Genomic DNA, 17506 nt, shown 5'->3' on the forward strand with positions numbered 1-17506 from the left:
CAAAACTTTTGTGTTCGTTTGTGGTGTGTATAAATTTTCTTTACTTACATTTGTGATTTTTTAAAATTTTTTCCATTCATAAACTCTAAATTTTTTATTTTGTTGTGATCTATTTTCCTTTTTTGTTTACGGGATGAAGGGAGAGCGAAAACTCAAAGTTTTGATTTAAGAAAAAAAATGTACATCTAAAATGGAAATGCACAATGCAAATATGTAGGGAGAGATAATTCCAAAGAGTGTCTGTAATTTTTAAGGATTGTAAGCTCTTTTTAGTTTTTATATCTAAGGTTTTTCGATCGTCTGGAAAAGGGAGAGGCGCGGGATTTTTAAATGAGTGTTTACTCCCAATCCATAAGTCATTTCATACAAAAATATAGCCCGTTACACATGATAAATCACTTTACAATAATCCATGATTGTTTGGTCATTTTTTTGCGAAGGAGCTAAATTAATGGCTTGTTTTACTCGTATAAATATCCTACGACACAATTTTTTTAGAATATAATGAGCATTTGTTATTCTCATTAAAAGCTTTGGATGCATTGGACATTTGCATCTTTAACATGTTTCAAGCATGTATATCCATTTTTAAAACATGTGTAGCAGAAATCTCTTTCTTATAAAATTCAAAGCAATTAGGATTGTACTTGTGGAATTTCCAAAACTTGGATAACAAAAAAATTTGTGTTCATTTGTGGTGTGTGAATAAATTTTCTTTACTTACATTTTTATTTTTTTAAACTTTTTCCAAACATAAACTCTAAAATTTTCATTTTTAAGTGATATTGGCCTTTTTTCTTTACGAGATAAAGGGCGAGCGAAAACTCAAAGTTTTGATATAAGAAAAAAGTGTACATTTAAAATGTAAATGCACAATGCACAAATGTAGAGAGAGATAATTCCAAAGCGTGTCTGTAATTTTTAGGGAGTAAGGTTTGTTTAGTTTTTATATCTCTGGTTTTGCAATCGTTCGGAAAAGGGGGTGGTGGTGGATTTTTAACTGAGTATTGACTCCCAATCCATAAGTGATTTCTTACAAAAATATAGCCCGTTACGCATGATAAATTTCTTTACAATCATCTATGATTGTTAGGTAAGCTTTTTGTAAATGGGAAAACTAATGGTTTTCTTGACTCGTGTAAATATCCCACTGCACGTTCGCTTGAGAATTTAATGAGTGTTTGTTATTCTCTTTAAAAGCTTTGGATCCATAGGTCAATTTCATTTTTAACATGTTTCAAGCATGAATATCCCTTTTTAAAACATGTGTAGATGAAATCTCTTTCTTATAAAATTCCAAGCTATTAGGGTTGAACTAGTGGAATTTCCGAAACTTGGATAACAAAACCTTTTTGTTCATTTGTGGTGTGTGTATAAATTTTTTTTACTTAAATTTGTTTTTGTTTAAAATTTTTTCCATACATAAACTCTAAAATTTTAATTTTATTGTGATCTTTTTCCCTTTTTTGTTTACGGGATGAAGGGAAGGCGAAAACTCAAAGTTTTGATTTAAGAAAAAGTGTACATCTAAAATGGAAATACACAATGCACAAATGTTGAGAGATATAATTCCAAAGTGTGTCTGTAATTTTTAGGGATTGTATTCTCTTTTTAGTTTCTATATCTCAAGTTTTGCAATGGTCGGGAAAAGGGGGAGGCGGGGGATTTTTAACTAGGTGTTGACTCCCAAACCATAAGTCATTTCTTAAAAAAATATAGGCCATTATGCATGATAAATCACTTTACAATCTTTCATGATAGTTTGGTCAGCTTTTTGCAAATGGGCAAAATAATGGTTTCTTTTACTCAGATAAATATCCCACCGCATGTTCACTTAAGAATTTAATGAGTGTTTGTTATTCTCATTGAAAGCCTTGGATCCTTAGGTCATTTCCTTCTTTAACATGTTTTAAGCATGCATATCCATTTTTAAAACATGTGTAGAAGAAATCTCTTTCTTATAAAATTCCGAGCTATTTGGGTGAAACTAGTGGAATTTCCCAAACTCGGATAACAAAACTTTTGTGTTCATTTGTGATGTGTGTATAAATTTCTTTTTCTTACATTTGTTATTGTTTAAAAGTTTTTCCATACATAAACTCTAAAATTTTCATTTTGTTGTGATCTATTTGCCTTTTTAGTTTACGGGATGAAGGTAGAGTAAAAACTCAAAGTTTTTATTTAAGAAAAAAGTGTACATCTAAAATGGAAATGCACAATGCACAAATGTAGAGAGAGATAATTCAAAAGAGTGTCTATCATTTTTAGGGATTGTAAGCTCTGTTTAGTTTTTATATCATAGGTTTTGGAATGGTTGGGAATAGGGGGAGGTGGGGGATTTTTAACCGAGTGTTGACTCGCAATTCATAAGTCATTTCTTACAAAAATATAAGTCGTTACACATGATAAATCACTTTACAATCATCTATGATTGGTAAGTCAGCATTTGGCAAATGGAATAAATTATGGCTTGTTTTACTCAGGTAAATATCCCACCGCACGTTCATTTGAGAATTTAATGAGCGTTTGTTATTCTCTTTAAAAGCATTGGATCCATAGGTCATTTCCATCTTTAACAGATTTCAAGCATGCATATCCATTTTTAAAACTAAATCTCTTTTTTTTGTTTACATGATGAAGTGAAAGTGAAAACCCAAATTTTTATTTATAAAAAAAGTGTACATCTAAAATGGAAATTCACAAGGCACAAATTCAGAGTGAGATAATTCCAAAAAGTGTCTGTAATTTTTAGGGATTGTAAACTCTTTTTAGTTTTTATATATAAGGTTTTGCAATCGTCGGGAAAAGAGGCAGGCATGGGATTTTTAACTGCGTGTTGACTCCATATCCAGAAGTCATTCCTAAAAAAATATAGCCCGTTACTTTTGATAAATCACATTACAATCAGCTATGATCATTAGGTCAGCTTTTTGTAAATGGCAAAAGTAATGGCTTGTTTAACTCGGGTAAATATCCTGCCGCACGTTCTCTTGGGAATTTAATTTAATTCTCTTTAAAAGATGTGGATGCATAGGTCATTTGCATCTTTAACATGTTTCAAGCATGCATATCCGTTTTTTAAAACTTGTGTAGAAAAATCTCTTTCTTAAAAAATTTCATGCAATTAGGGTTGAACTAGTGGAATTTCCCAAACTTGGACAACAAAACTTTTGTGTTCATTTGTGGTGTGTGAATAAATTTAATTTACTTACATTTGTTTATTGCTTTAAATTCTTTCCATACATAAACTCTTAAATTTTCATTTTGTTGTGATCTATTTGCCTTTTATCTCTTTTTTTTATTACGAGATAACGGGAAAGTGAAAACTTAAGTTTTGATTTAAGAAAAAAGTATACATCTAAAACATAAATGCACAATGCACAAATGTAGAGAGAGATAGTTCCAAAAAGTGTCAGTAATTTTTAGGGAATGTAAACTCTTTTTAGTTTTTATATATCAGGTTCTACAATCGTCGGGAAAAGGGGGAGGCGGGTGATTTTTAACTGATTGTTGACTCCCAATCCTTAAGTCATTCCTTATAAAAATATAGCCCGTTACGCATGATAAATCTCTTTACAATCATCTATGATCGTTAGGTCAACTTTTTGTAAAAAGGCAAAATAATGGCTTGTTTGACTCGGGTAAATATCCCTCCGCATGTTCACTTGAGAATTTAATGTTATTATCTTTAAAAGGTTTGGATCCATAGGTCATTTCACTTGTAGAAAAAGCTCTTTCTTATAAAATTCCGAGCTATTAGGGGTTAAACGAGTGGAATTACCCAAACTTGGATAACAAAATTTTGTGCTCATTTTTGGCGTGTGAATAAATTTTATTTACTTACATTTGTTTATTGCTTTAAATTCTTTCAATACATAAATTCTAAAATTTTCAATTTAATGTGATCTATTTGCCTTTTATCTCTTTTTTTTTTTGTTTACGAGATGAAGGGAAAGTGAAAAGTCAAATTTTGATTTAAGAAAAAAATATAAATCTAAAATTGAAATTCACAAGGCACAAATGTAGAGAGAAATAACCCCAAAAAGTGTCTGTAATTTTTAGGGATTGTAAACTCTTTTTAGTTTTTATATATCAGGTTTTGCAATCGTCAGGAAATGGGGCAGGCGGGGGATTTTTAACTGTCTGTTGACTCCATATCCATAAGTCATTCCTTACATAAAATTGCCCGTTACTTATGGTAAATCACGTTACAAGTAGTTGTGATCGTAAGGTCAGCTTTTTGTAAATGGGAAAAATAATGGCTTGTTTGACTAGGGTAAATATCCCACCGCACGTTCACTTGGGAATTTAATGTTATTCTCTTTAAAAGGTTTGGATCCATAGGTCATTTGCATCTTGAACATGTTTTAAGCATGCATATCCATTTTTTAAAACATGTGTAGAAAAATCTCTTTCTTAAAAAATTCTGAGCTATTAGGGTTGAACTAGTGGAATTTCCCAAACGTAGATAATAATACTTTTTTGTTCATTTGTGGTATGTGAATAATTTTCTTTACTTACATTTCTATATTGCTTTAAATTCTTTCCAAACATAAACTCTAAAATTTACAGTTTGTTGTGATCTATTTACCTTTTATCTCTTTCTTTTTGTTCACGAGATAAAGGGAAAGTGAAAACTCAAATTTTGATTAATGAAAAAAATATTCAAGTAAAATGGAAATTCACAAGGCCCAAATGTAGAGAGAGATAATTCAAAAAAGTGTCTGTAATTTTTAGGGATTGTAAACTCTTTTTATTTTTTATATATCAGGTTGATCAATCGTCAAGAAAAGGGGCAGGCAGGGGATTTTTAACTGCATGTTAACTCCATATCCATAGGTCATTCCTTACAAAAATATAGCCCATTATTTATGATAAATCACGTTAAAATCAGCTATGATTATTAGGTCAGCTTTTTGTAAATGGAAAAAATAATGGTTTATTTGAGTCAAGTAAATATCCCACCGCACGTTCACTGGGAATTTAATGTTATTCTCTTTAAAAGGTTTGGATGCATAGGTCATTTGCATCTTTAACATGTTTCAAGCATGCATATCCATCTTTTGAAACATGTGTAGAAAAATCTCTTTCTTCTAAAATTCCGAGCAATTAGGGTTGAACTAGTGGAATTACCAAAACATGGATAACAAAACTATTGTGTTCATTTGTGGTGTGTGAATAAATTTTCTTTACTTACATTTGTTTCTTGCTTTAAATTATTTCCATACTTAAACTCTAAAAGTTTCATTTTGTAGTGATTCATTTGCCTTTTATCTCTTTTTTTTTGTTTAGGAGATAAAGGGAAAGTGAAAACACAAGTTTTGATTTAAGAAAAAAGTATACATCTAAAACAGAAATGCACAATGCACAAATGTAGAGAGAGATAATTCCAAAAAGTGTCAATAATTTTTAGGGTTTGTAAAATCTTTTTAGTTTTTACATATCAGGTTCTACAATCATCAGGAAAAGGGGGTGTGGGAGATTTTTAACTGACTGTTGTCTCCCAATCCTTATGTCATTCCCTCTAAAAATATATACCGTTACACATGATAAATCTCTTTAATATCATCCATGATTGTTAAGTCAACTTTTTTTAAATGGGCAAAATAATGGCTTGTTTGACTCGGGTAATTATCCCTCCGCACGTTCACTAGAGAATTTCATGTTATTATCTTTAAAAGGTTTGGATCCATTGTTCATTTGAATCTTTAACATGTTTCAAGCATGCATATCCATTTTTTCAAACATGTCTAGAAAACCCTCTTTCTAATAAAATTCTGCGCTATTAGGGTTGAACTAGTGGAATTACCCAAACTTGGATAATAAAACTTTTGTGTTCATTTGTGGTGTGTAAATAAATTTTCTTTACTTGTATTTATTTATTCCTTTTAATTCTTTCCATACCTAAACTCTAAAATTTTCAGTTTGTTGTGATCTATTTGCCTTTAGCTCATTGTTTTGTTTACGAGATGAAGGGAAACTGAAAACTCTAATTTTGATTTAAGAAAAAGTATACATCTAAAATTGAAATTCACAATGCACAAATGTGGAGAGAGATAATTCATAAAAGTGTCTATAATAGTTAGGGATTGTAAACTCTTTTTATTTTTTATATATCAGGTTCTTCATTCGTCGGGAAAAGGGCTAGGAGGGGGATTTTTAACTGCGTGTTGACTCCGTATCCATAAGTCATTCCTTACAAAAATTTAGCCTGTTACTTATGATAAATCACATTACAATCAGCTATGATCGTTAGGTCAACTTTTTGTAAATGGGAAAAATAATGGCTTGTTTGACTTGGGTAAATATCCTACTACACGTTCACTTGGGAATTTAATGTTATTCTCTTTAAAAGGTTTGGATCCATAGGTCATTTTCAACTTTAACATGTTTCAAGCATGCATATCCATTTTTTAAAACCTGTGTAGAAAAGTGTCTTTCTTATAAAATTCCGAGCTATTAGGGTTGAACTAGTGGAATTTCCCAAACTTGGATAACAAAACTTTTGTGTTCATTTGTGGTGTGTGAATAAATTTTATTTACTTAAATTTGTTTATTGCTTTAAATTATTTCCATACATAAATTCTAAAATTTTCATTTTCTTTGATCTATTTGCCTCTTATCTCTTTTTTTTAATACGAGATAATGGGAAAGTAAAAACTCAAGTTTTGATTTAAATAAAACGTATACATCTAAAAAAAAAATGCACAATGCACAAATGTAGAGAGAAATAGTTCCAAAAAATGTCAGTAATTTTTAGGGATTGTAAATTTTTTTTAGTTTTTCTATATCAGGTTCTGCAATAGTCGGGAAAAAGGGGAGGCGGATGATTTTTAACTGACTGTTGACTCCCAATCCTTTAGTCATTCCTTATAAAAATATAGCCCGTTACGCATGATAAATCTCTTTACAATCATCTATGATCGTTAAGTCAACTTTTTGAAAATGGGCAAAATAACGGCTTGTTTGACTCGAGTAAATATCCCTCAGCACGTTCACTTGTGAATTTAATATTATTATCTTTAAAAGGTTTGGATCCATAGGTCATTTCATTCGTTAACATGTTTCAAGCATGCATATCCATTTTTTCAAACATATGTAGAAAAACCTCTTTCTTATAAAATTCCGAGCTATTAGGGTTGAACTACTGGAATTACCCAAACTAGGATAACAAAACTTTTGTGTTCATTTGTGCTGTGTAAATAAATATTCTTTACTTATATTTGTTTATTTCTTTAAATTGTTTGCATACATAAACTCTCAAATTTTCATTTTGTTGTGATCTATTTGCCTTTTATCTCTTTTTTTTGTTTACGAGACGAAGGGAAAGTGAAAAATCTAATTTTGATTGAAGAAAAAATATACATCTAAAATGGAAATTCACAATGCACAAATGTAGAGAGAGATAATTCAAAAAAGTGTCTTTAATTTTTAGGGATTGTAAACCCTTTTTGGTTTTTTATATATTAGCTTTTGCAATTGTCAGGAAAAGGGGGAGACTGGGGGATTTTTAACTGAGTCTTGACTCACAATCCATATGTCATTCCTTAAAAAAATATAGCCCATTACGCATGATAAATAACTTCACAATCATCTATGATCGTTATGTCAGCTTTTTGTAAATGGGCAAATTAATGGCTTGTTTGACTCGGGTAAATATCCCTTTGCATGTTCACTTGAGAATTTAATGTTATTCTCTTTAAATGGTTTGGATTCCTCAGTTATTTGATTCTTTAACATGTTTCAAGCATGCATATCCATTTTTTAAAACATGTGTAGAAAAATCTCTTTGTTATAAAATTCCGAGCTATTAGGGTTGAGCTAGTGGAATTACCCAAACTTGGAAAACAAAACTTTTGTGTTCATTTGTGGTGTGAGAATAAATTTTCTTTACTTACATTTGTTTATTGCTTTAAATTCTTTCCCTACATAAACTCTAAAATTTTCATTTTGTTGTGTTCTATTTGCCTTTTTTCTTTTCTTTTTTTTGTTTACGAGATGAAGGGAAAGTGAAAACTCAAATTTTGATTTAAGAAAAAAGTATACATCTTAAATTGAAGTTCACAATGCACAAATGTAGAGAGAGATAATTTCAAAAACTGTCTATAATTTTTAGGCATAGTTAACTCTTTTTAATTTTTATATATCAGGTTTTGCAATTCTCGGGAAAAAGGGGCATGTGAGGGGTTTTTAACTGAGTGTTGAATCCCAATCCATAAGTCATTCCTTACATAAATATAGCCCGTTACGCATGTTAAATCACTTTACAATCATCTATGATCGTTTGGTCAACTTTTTGTAAAGTTTCAAAATAATGACTTGTTTGACACAGGTAAGTATCCCTCCGCACGTTCACTTGAGAATTTAAATTTATTCTTTTTAAAAGGTTTGGATCCATAGGTCATTTGAATCTTCAACATGTTTCAAGAATGCATATCCATTTTTTAAAACATGTGTAGAAAAATCTCTTTCTTATAAAATTCTAAGCTATTAGGGTTGAACTAGTGGAATTCCCCAAACAAGGATAACAAAACTTTTGTGTTCCTTTGTGGTGTGTGAATAAATTTTCTATAATTACATTTGTTTATTGCTTTAAATTATTTCCATACATAAACTCTAAAATTTTCATTTTATTGATATCTATTTGTCTTTTATCTCTTTTTTTTGTTTACGAGATGAAAGGAAAATGAAAACTTAAATTTTGATTTAAGAAAAAAGTATACATCCAAAATGGAAATTCAAAAGGCACAAATGTAGAGAGAGATAATTCCAAAAAGTTTTTTTAATTTTAGGTATTTTAAACACTTTTTAGTTTTTATATATCTGGTTCTGCAATCGTCGGGAAAAAGGGCAGGCGAGGGATTTTTAACTGCGTGTTGACTCCATGTCCATATGTCATTCCTTACAAAAATATACCCCGTTACTTATGATAAATCACGTTACAATCAGCTATGATCGTTAGGTCAGCTTTTTCTAAATGGGAAAAATAATTGCTTGTTTGACTCGGGTAAATATCCCACCACACGTTCACTTGGGAATTTAATGTTATTTTCTTTAAAAGTTTTGGATCCATAGGTCATTTGCATCTTTATCATGTTTCAAGCATGCATATCCATTTTTTAAAACAGGTGCAGAAAAATCTCTTTCTTATAAATTTCCGAGAAGTTAGGGTTGAACTAGTGGAATTTCCCAAACTTGGATAACGAAACTTTTGTGTTCATTTGTGGTGTGTGAATAAATTTTATTTACTTACATTTGTTTATTGATTTAAATTCTTTCCATACATATACTAAAATTTTCATTTTGTTGTGATCTATTTGCCTTTTATCTTTTTTTTTTTTGTTTATGAGATAAAGGGAAAGTGAAAACTGAAGTTTTGATTTAAGAAAAAAGTATACATCCAAAAAATAAATGCACAATGCACAAATTTAGAGAGAGATAATTCCAAAAAGTGTCTGTAATTTTTGGGGATTATAAACTCTTTTTAGTTTTTTTATATCAGGTTCTGTAATTGTCGGGAAAAGGGGGAGGCGTGATATTTTTAACTGACTTTGACTTCCAATCTTTAAGTCATTCCTTACAAAAATATAGCCCGTTACACTTGATAAATAACTTTACAATCATCTATGTTCGTTAGGTCAGCTTTTTATAAATGGGCAAAATAATGGCTTTTTTTTACTCGGGAAAATATCCCTCCGCACGTTCAATTGAAAATTTAATATTATTCTCTTTAAAAGGTTTGGATTCATTGGTCAGTTGAATATTTAACCTCTTTCAAGCATGCATATCTATTTTTTAAAATATGTGTAGAAAAATCTCTTTTTTTATAAAATTCCGAGCAATTAGGGTTGAACTAGAGGAATTACCCAAACTTGGATAACAAAACTTTTGTGCTCATTTGTAGCGTGAGAATTAATTTTCTTTACTTACATTTGTTTATTTCTTTAAATTATTTCCATACATAAACTCTAAAATTTTGATTTTGTTGTGATCTATTTGCCTTTTATCTCTTTTTTTGTTTACGAGATGAAGGAAAAGTGAAAAATCAAATGTTGATTTAAGAAAAAGTAAACATCTAAAATGGAAATGCAAAATGCACAAATGTAGAGAGACATAATTCAAAAAGTGTTGGAATTTTTAGAGATTGTGAACTCTTTCTAGTTTTTATATATCAAGTTTGGCATTCATCGGGAAAAGGGGCAGGCGAGGGATTTTTCACTGAGTGTTGACGCCCAATCCATAAGTCATTCCTTAAAAAAATATAGCCCATTATGCATGATAAATAACTTTACAATCATCTATGATCTTTTGGTAAAAATTTTTTAAATGGGCAAAATATCGACTTGTTTGACTTGGGTAAATATCTCTCCGCACGTTCACTTGAAAATTTAATGTTATTTTCTATAAAAGGTTTGGATTCATTGGTCATTTAAATCTACAACATGTTTCAAACATGCATATCCATTTTTTAAAACATGTGTAGAAAAATCTCTTTCTTATAAAATTTCAAGCTATTAGGGTTGAACAAGTGGAATTATCCAAACTTGGATAACAAAACTTTTGTGTTCATTTGTGGTGTGAGAATCAATTTTATTTACTTACATTTGTTTTTTGCTTTCAATTCTTTCCCTACATAAACTCTAAAGTTTTCATTTTGTTGTGATCTAATTGCCTTTTATCTCTTTTTTTTGTTTACAAGATGAAGGGAAAGTGAAAACTCAAATTTTGATTTAAGAAAAAATTATACATCTAAAATGGAAATTCACAATGCACAAATGTAGAGAGAGATAACTCCAAAAACTGTCTGTAATTTTTAGGGATAGTAAACTCTTTTTAGTTTTTATATATCAGGTTTTGCAATTGTCGGGAAAAAGGGGCATGCGAGGGATTTTTAACTGACTGTTGACTCCCAATCCATAAATCATTCCTTACAAAAATATGGCCCGTTACGCATGATAAATAACTTTACAATCATCTATGATCGTTTGGTCAACTTTTTTTAAATTTTCAAAATAATGACTTGTTTGACACGGGTAAGTATCCCTCCGTACGTTCACTTGAGAATTTAAAGTTATTCTCTTTAAAAGATTTAGATCCATAGGTCATTTGAATATTTAACATGTTTCAAGCATGCATTTCCATTTTTAAAACTTGTGTAGAAAAATCTTTCTTATAAAATTTTGATCTATTAGGGATGAACTAGTGGAATTCCTAAAACTTGGTTAACAAAACTTTTGTGTTCATTTGCGGGGTGAGAATAAATTTTCTTTACTTACATTTGTTTATTGCTTTAAAATCTTTCCATACATAAACTCTAAAATTTTCATTTTGTTGTGATCTTTTTGCCATTTATCTAATTTTATTGTTTACGAGATGAAGGGAAAGTGAAAACTCAAGCTTTGATTTTAGAAAAAAATATACATCTAAAATGGAAATGCACTATGCACAAATGTAGAGACAGATAATTTCAAACAGTGCCTATAATTTTTAGGGCTTGTAAACTCTTTTTAGTTTTTATATTTCTTGTTCTGCTATCGTTGGGAAAAGGGGGAGGTGGGGGATTTCAATTGTGTGTTGACTCCCAATCCATAAGTCAATCCTTACATAAATATAGCCCGTTACGCATGATAAATCACTTTCCAATCATCTATGATCGTTAGGTCAGCTTTTTTTAAATGGGCAAATAATGGTTTGTTTGACTCGGGTAAATATCTCTCTGCACGTTCACGTGAGAATTTAATGTTATTCTCTTTAAAAGGTATGGATTCATAGGTCAATTGAATCTTTAACATGTTTCAAGCATGCATATCCATTTTTTAAAACATGTGTAGAAAAATCTATTTCTTATAAAATTCCGGGTTATTAGGGTTGAACTAGTGGAATTACCCAAACTTGGATAACAAAACTTTTGTGTACATTTGTGGTGAGAGAATAAATTTTGTGTACTTACATTTGTTTATTTCTTTAAATTCTTTCCCCACATTAACTCTAAAATTTTCATTTTGTTGTAATTATCTTTTTTTTTATTTGTTTACGAGATGAAGGGAAAGTGAGAATTCAAATTTTTATTTAAGACAAAAGTATCAAAGTAAAATTGAAATTCACAATGCACCAATGTAGAGAGAGAATATTCCAAAAACTGTCTGTAATTTTTTGGGATAGTTAACTCTTTTTACTTTTTATATATCATGTTTTGCAATTGTCAAAAAAAAGGGTCATGCGACAGATTTTTAACTGAGTGTTGACTCCCAATCCATAAGTCATTCCTTAGAAAAATATAGCCCATTACGCATGATAAATCACATTACAATCATCTATGATCCTATGGTCAAGTTTTTGTAAAGTTTCAAAATAAGGACTTGTTTGACATGAGTAAGTATCCCTCCGGACGTTCACTTGAGAATTTAAAGTTATTCTCTATAAAAGGTTTGGTTCCACAGATCATTTGAATCTTTAACATGTTTCAAGCATGCATATCCATTTTTTAAAACTTGTGTAGAAAAATCTCTTTCTTATAAAATTCCGAGCTATTAGGGTTGAACAAGTGGAATTCCCTAAAATTTTCATTTTTTTGTGATCTATTTGCCTTTTATCTCTTTTTTTTTTTACGACATGAAAGGAAAGTCAAAACTCAAATTTTTATTTAAGAAAAAAGTATCCATCTAAAATGGAAATTTACAAGGCACAAATGTAGAGAGAGATAATTCCAAAAAGTTTCTGTAATTTTTAGGGATTTTAAACTCTTTTTAGTTTTTATATATCAGGTTTTGCAATCGTTCAATTGCGAATTTACTGTTATTCTCTTTAAAAAGTTTGGATCTATAGCTCATTTGCATCTTTAACATGTTTCAAGCATGCATATCCATTTTTAAAACTTGTGTAGAAAAATCTCTTTCTTATAAAATTCCGAGCTATAAGGGTTGAACTAGTGAAATTTCCAAACCTTGGATAACAAAAATTTTTTGGTCATTTGTGCTGTATGAATAAATTTTATTTACTTACATTTGTTAATTGGATTAAATTATTTGGATACATAAACTCTAAAATTTTCTTTTTGTTTTGATCTATTTGCCTTTTATCTCTTTTTTTGTTAACGAGATGAAGGGAAAGTGAAAACTCACATTTTGGTTTAAGAAAAAAGTATACATCTAAATTTGAAATTCACAAGGGACAAATTTAGAGGGAGATAATTCCAAAAAGTGCATGTAATTTTTAGGGATTTTAAACTATTTTTAGTTTTTATATATCAGGATCTTTAATCGTCAGAAAAAGGGGCAGGCGGGGGATTTTTAAATGTGTGTTGACTCCATATCCACAAGTCATTCCTTACAAAGATTTAGCCCGTTACTTATGAAAATCACGTTACAATCAGTAATGATAGTTAGGTCAGCTTTTTGTAAATGGGAAAAATAACGGCTTGTTTGACTTGGGTAAATTTCCCTCCACACATTCACTTGGGAATTTAATGTTTTTGTCTGTAAAAGGTTTGTATCCATAGGTCATTTGCATCTTTAACATGTTTCAAACATGCATATCCATTTTTTAAAACATGTGTAGAAAAATCTCTTTCTTATAAAATTTCGAGCTATTAGGGTTGGACTAGTGGAATTTCCCAAACTTGGATAACAAAAATTTTGTGTTCATTTGTAGTGTGAGAATTAATTTTCTATACTTACATTTGTTTATTTTTTAAATTCTTTCCATCCATAAACTCTAAAATTTTCATTTTCCTGTGATCTATTTGCCTTTTATCTTTTTTTTTTGTTAACAAGATGAAGGGAAAGTGAAAACTACATTTTGATTTAAAAAAAAAGTATACATCTAAAATGGAAATTCACAATGCACAAATATAGAGAGAGATAATTCCAAAATGTGTCTGTATTTTTTAGGGATAGTAAACACTTTTCAGTTTTTATATATCAGGTTCTGCAATTATCGGGAAAAGGGGCATGCGGGGGATTGTAACTGAGTGTTGACTCCCTGTCCATAAGTCATTCATTACAAAAATATAGCCCGTTGCTCATGATAAATAACTTTACAATCTTCTATGATCGTTAGGTCATCTTTTTTTAAATGGGCAAATAATGGCTTGTTTGACTCGGGTAAATATCCCTCCGCACGTTCACTTGAGAAATTAATGTTATTCTCTTTAAAAGGTTTGGATTCATAGGTCATTTGAATCTTTAACATGTTTCAAGCATGCATATCCATTTTTTAAAACATGTGTAGAAAAATCTCTTTCTTATAATTTCCGATCTATTATGGTTGAACTAGTGGAATAACCCAAACTTGGATAAAAAAACTTTTTTGTTCATTTGAGGTGTGAGAATAAATTTTTCTTTACTTACATTTGTTTATTACTTTAAATTATTTCCATACATAAACTCTAAAATTTTCATTTTGTTGTGATCTATTTGCCTTTTATCTCCTTTTTTGTTGACGATATGAAGGGAAAGTGAAAACTCAAATTTTTTTTTAAGAAAAAAGTATACATCTAAAATGGAAATTCACAATGCACAAATGCAGAGAGAGATAATTTCAAAAAGTTTCTGTAATTTTTAGGGATAGTAAACTCTTTTTAGTTTTTATAAATCAGGTTCTACAATTGTCAGGAAAAGAGGCATGCGGGGGATGTTTAACTGAGAGTTAACTCCCAATCCATAAGTCATTTCTTACAAAAATATAGCCCGTTACGCATGATAAATTACTTTACAATCATCTTTGATCGTTAGGTCAACTTTTTGTAAAGTTGCAAAATAATGGCTTGTTTGACACGGGTAAATATCCCTCCGCACGTTCACTTGAGAATTTAAAGTTATTCTCTTTAAAAGGTTTGGATCCATAGGTCATTTGAATCTTTAACATGTTTCAAGCATGCATATCAATTTTTTAAAACATGTGTAGAAAAGTCTCTATCTTCTAAAATTCCGAGCTATTAGGGTTGAATTCGTGGAATTACCCAAACTTGGATAACAAAACATTTCTGTTCATTTGTGGTGTTTGAATAAACTTTCTTTAGTTTCATTTTTTATTGCTTTAAATTCTTACCAGACATAAACTCTAAAATTTTCTTTTTTTTGTGATCAATTTGCCTTTTATCTCTTTTTTTTTGTTTACGAGATGAACGGAAAGTGAAAACTCAAATTTTGATTTAAGAAAAAAGTATACATCTAAAATGGAAATTCACAATGCACAAATGTGAGATAAAAGGCAAATAGATTACAAAAAAATGAAAATTTTAGAGTTTATGTATGGAAAGAAATTAAAGCAATAAACAAATGTAAGTAAAGAAAATTTATTCACACACCACAAACTAACACAAAACTTTTGTTATCCATGTTTGGGAAATTCCACTAGTTCAACCCTAATAGCTCAGAATTTTATAAGAAAGCGATTTTTCTACACATGTTTTAAAAAAAGGATATGCATGCTTGAAACTTGTTAAAGATGCAAATGACCTATGGATCCAAACCTTTTAAAGAGAATAACATTAAATTCTCAAGTGAACATGCGATGGGATAGATACCCGAGTCAAACATACCATTATTTTACCCATTTAAAAAAATCTGACCTAAGGATCAGAGATGATTGTAAAGTGATTTATCATGCGTAACGGGCTATATTTTTGTAAGGAATGACTTATGGATTGGGAGTCAACACTCAGTTAAAATCCCCTGCCTCCCCCTTTTCCCGACGATTACAGAACCTAATATATGAAAACTAAAAAGAGTTTACCATCCCTGAATATTACAGACATTTTTTGGAATTATCTCTTTCTACATTTGTGCATTGTGATTTTCCATTTTAGATGTATACATTTTTCTTAAATCAAAACTTGAGTTTTCACTTTGCCTTCATCTCGTAAACCAAAAAAAAGAGATAAAAGGAAAATAGGTCACAACAAAATGAAAATTTTAGAGTTTATGTATGGAAAGAATTTACAACTATAAACAAATGTAAGTAAAAAAATTTATTCACGCACCACAAATGAACACTAAAGTTTTGTTGTCCAAGTTTGGGTATAGTAGAGCGGAATTTTATAAGAAAGAGATTTTTCTATATATGTTTTAAAAAATGGATATGCATGCTTGAAATATGTTAAAGATGCAAATGACCTATGGATCCAAACCTTTTAAAGAGAATAAAATTAAATTCTCTAGTGAATGTGCGGTGGGATATTTACTCGAGCCAAACAAGCCATTATTTTGCCCATTTCCAAAAAGCTGACCTAACGATCATAGATGATTGTAGAGTGATTTGTCATGGGTAACCGGAGATATTTTTCAAAGGAATGACTTATGGATTGGGAGTCAACACTCAGTTAAAAATCCTCGGCCTCCCCCTTTTCCCGACGATTGCAGAACTAGATATATCATAACTAAAAGGAATTTTCAATCCCTAAATATTACAATCACTTTCTGGAATTATCTCTCTCTACATTTTTGCATTGTGCAATTCCATTTTAGATGTATACTTTTTTCTTAAATAAAAACATGAGTTTTATCTTTCCCTTCATCTCGTAAAACAAAAAAAAAAGATAAATGGCAAATAGATCACAACAAAATGAAAATTTTAGAGTTTATGTACGGAAATAATTTAAAGCAATAAGCAAATGTAAGTAAAGAAATTTTATTCACTCACCTCAAATGCACACAAAAGTTTTGTTATCCAAGTTTGGGTAATTCCACTAGTTTAACCCAAATAGCTCGGAATTTACTATGAAAGAGATTTTTCTACATATGTTTTAAAAAATGGATATGCATGCTTGAAACATGTGAAAGATGCAAATGACCTATGGTTCCAAATCTTTTAAAGAGAATAACATTAAATTCTCAAGTGAACGTGCGGTGGGATATTTACCCGAGTCAAACAAGCCAATATTTTGCCCATTTACAAAAAACTGACCTAACAATCATAGATGATTGTTGAGTGATTTTTCATGCGTAACCGGATATAATTTTGAAAGGAATGACTTATGGATTGGGAGTCAACAGTCAGTTAAAAATCCCCCGCCTCTCCCTTTTCCCAACGATTGCAGAACCTGATACATAAGAACTAAAAAGAGTTTACATTCCCTAAAAATTACATACACTTTTTGGAATTATCTCTCTCTAAATTTGTGCATTGTGCATTTCCATTTTAGATGTATACTTTTTTCTTAAATCAAAACCTGAGTTTTAATTTCCCTTCATCTCACAAACAAAAAAAGAGATAAAAGGCAAATAGATCACAACAAAATGAAAATTTTAGAGTTTATGTTTGGAAAGAATTTACAGAAGTAAACGAATATAAGTAAAGAAAATTTATTCACACATCACAAATGAACAAAAAATTTATATTATCCAAGTTGTATAATTCCACTAGTTCAACACTAATAGCGCGGAATTTTATAAAAAAGACATTTTTCTACATTATTTTTAAAAAATGGATATACATGCTTGAAAAATGTTCAAGATTCAAATGAACTATGGACCCAAACCTTTTAAATAGAGTAATATTAAATTTT

Source organism: Aristolochia californica, unplaced genomic scaffold (genome assembly GCF_029961685.1).
Source record: "Aristolochia californica isolate CCGP_79_NKW_82.1479 unplaced genomic scaffold, dmAriCali1.0.hap1 SCAF_1, whole genome shotgun sequence".
Classification (NCBI taxonomy): Eukaryota; Viridiplantae; Streptophyta; class Magnoliopsida; order Piperales; family Aristolochiaceae; genus Aristolochia; species Aristolochia californica.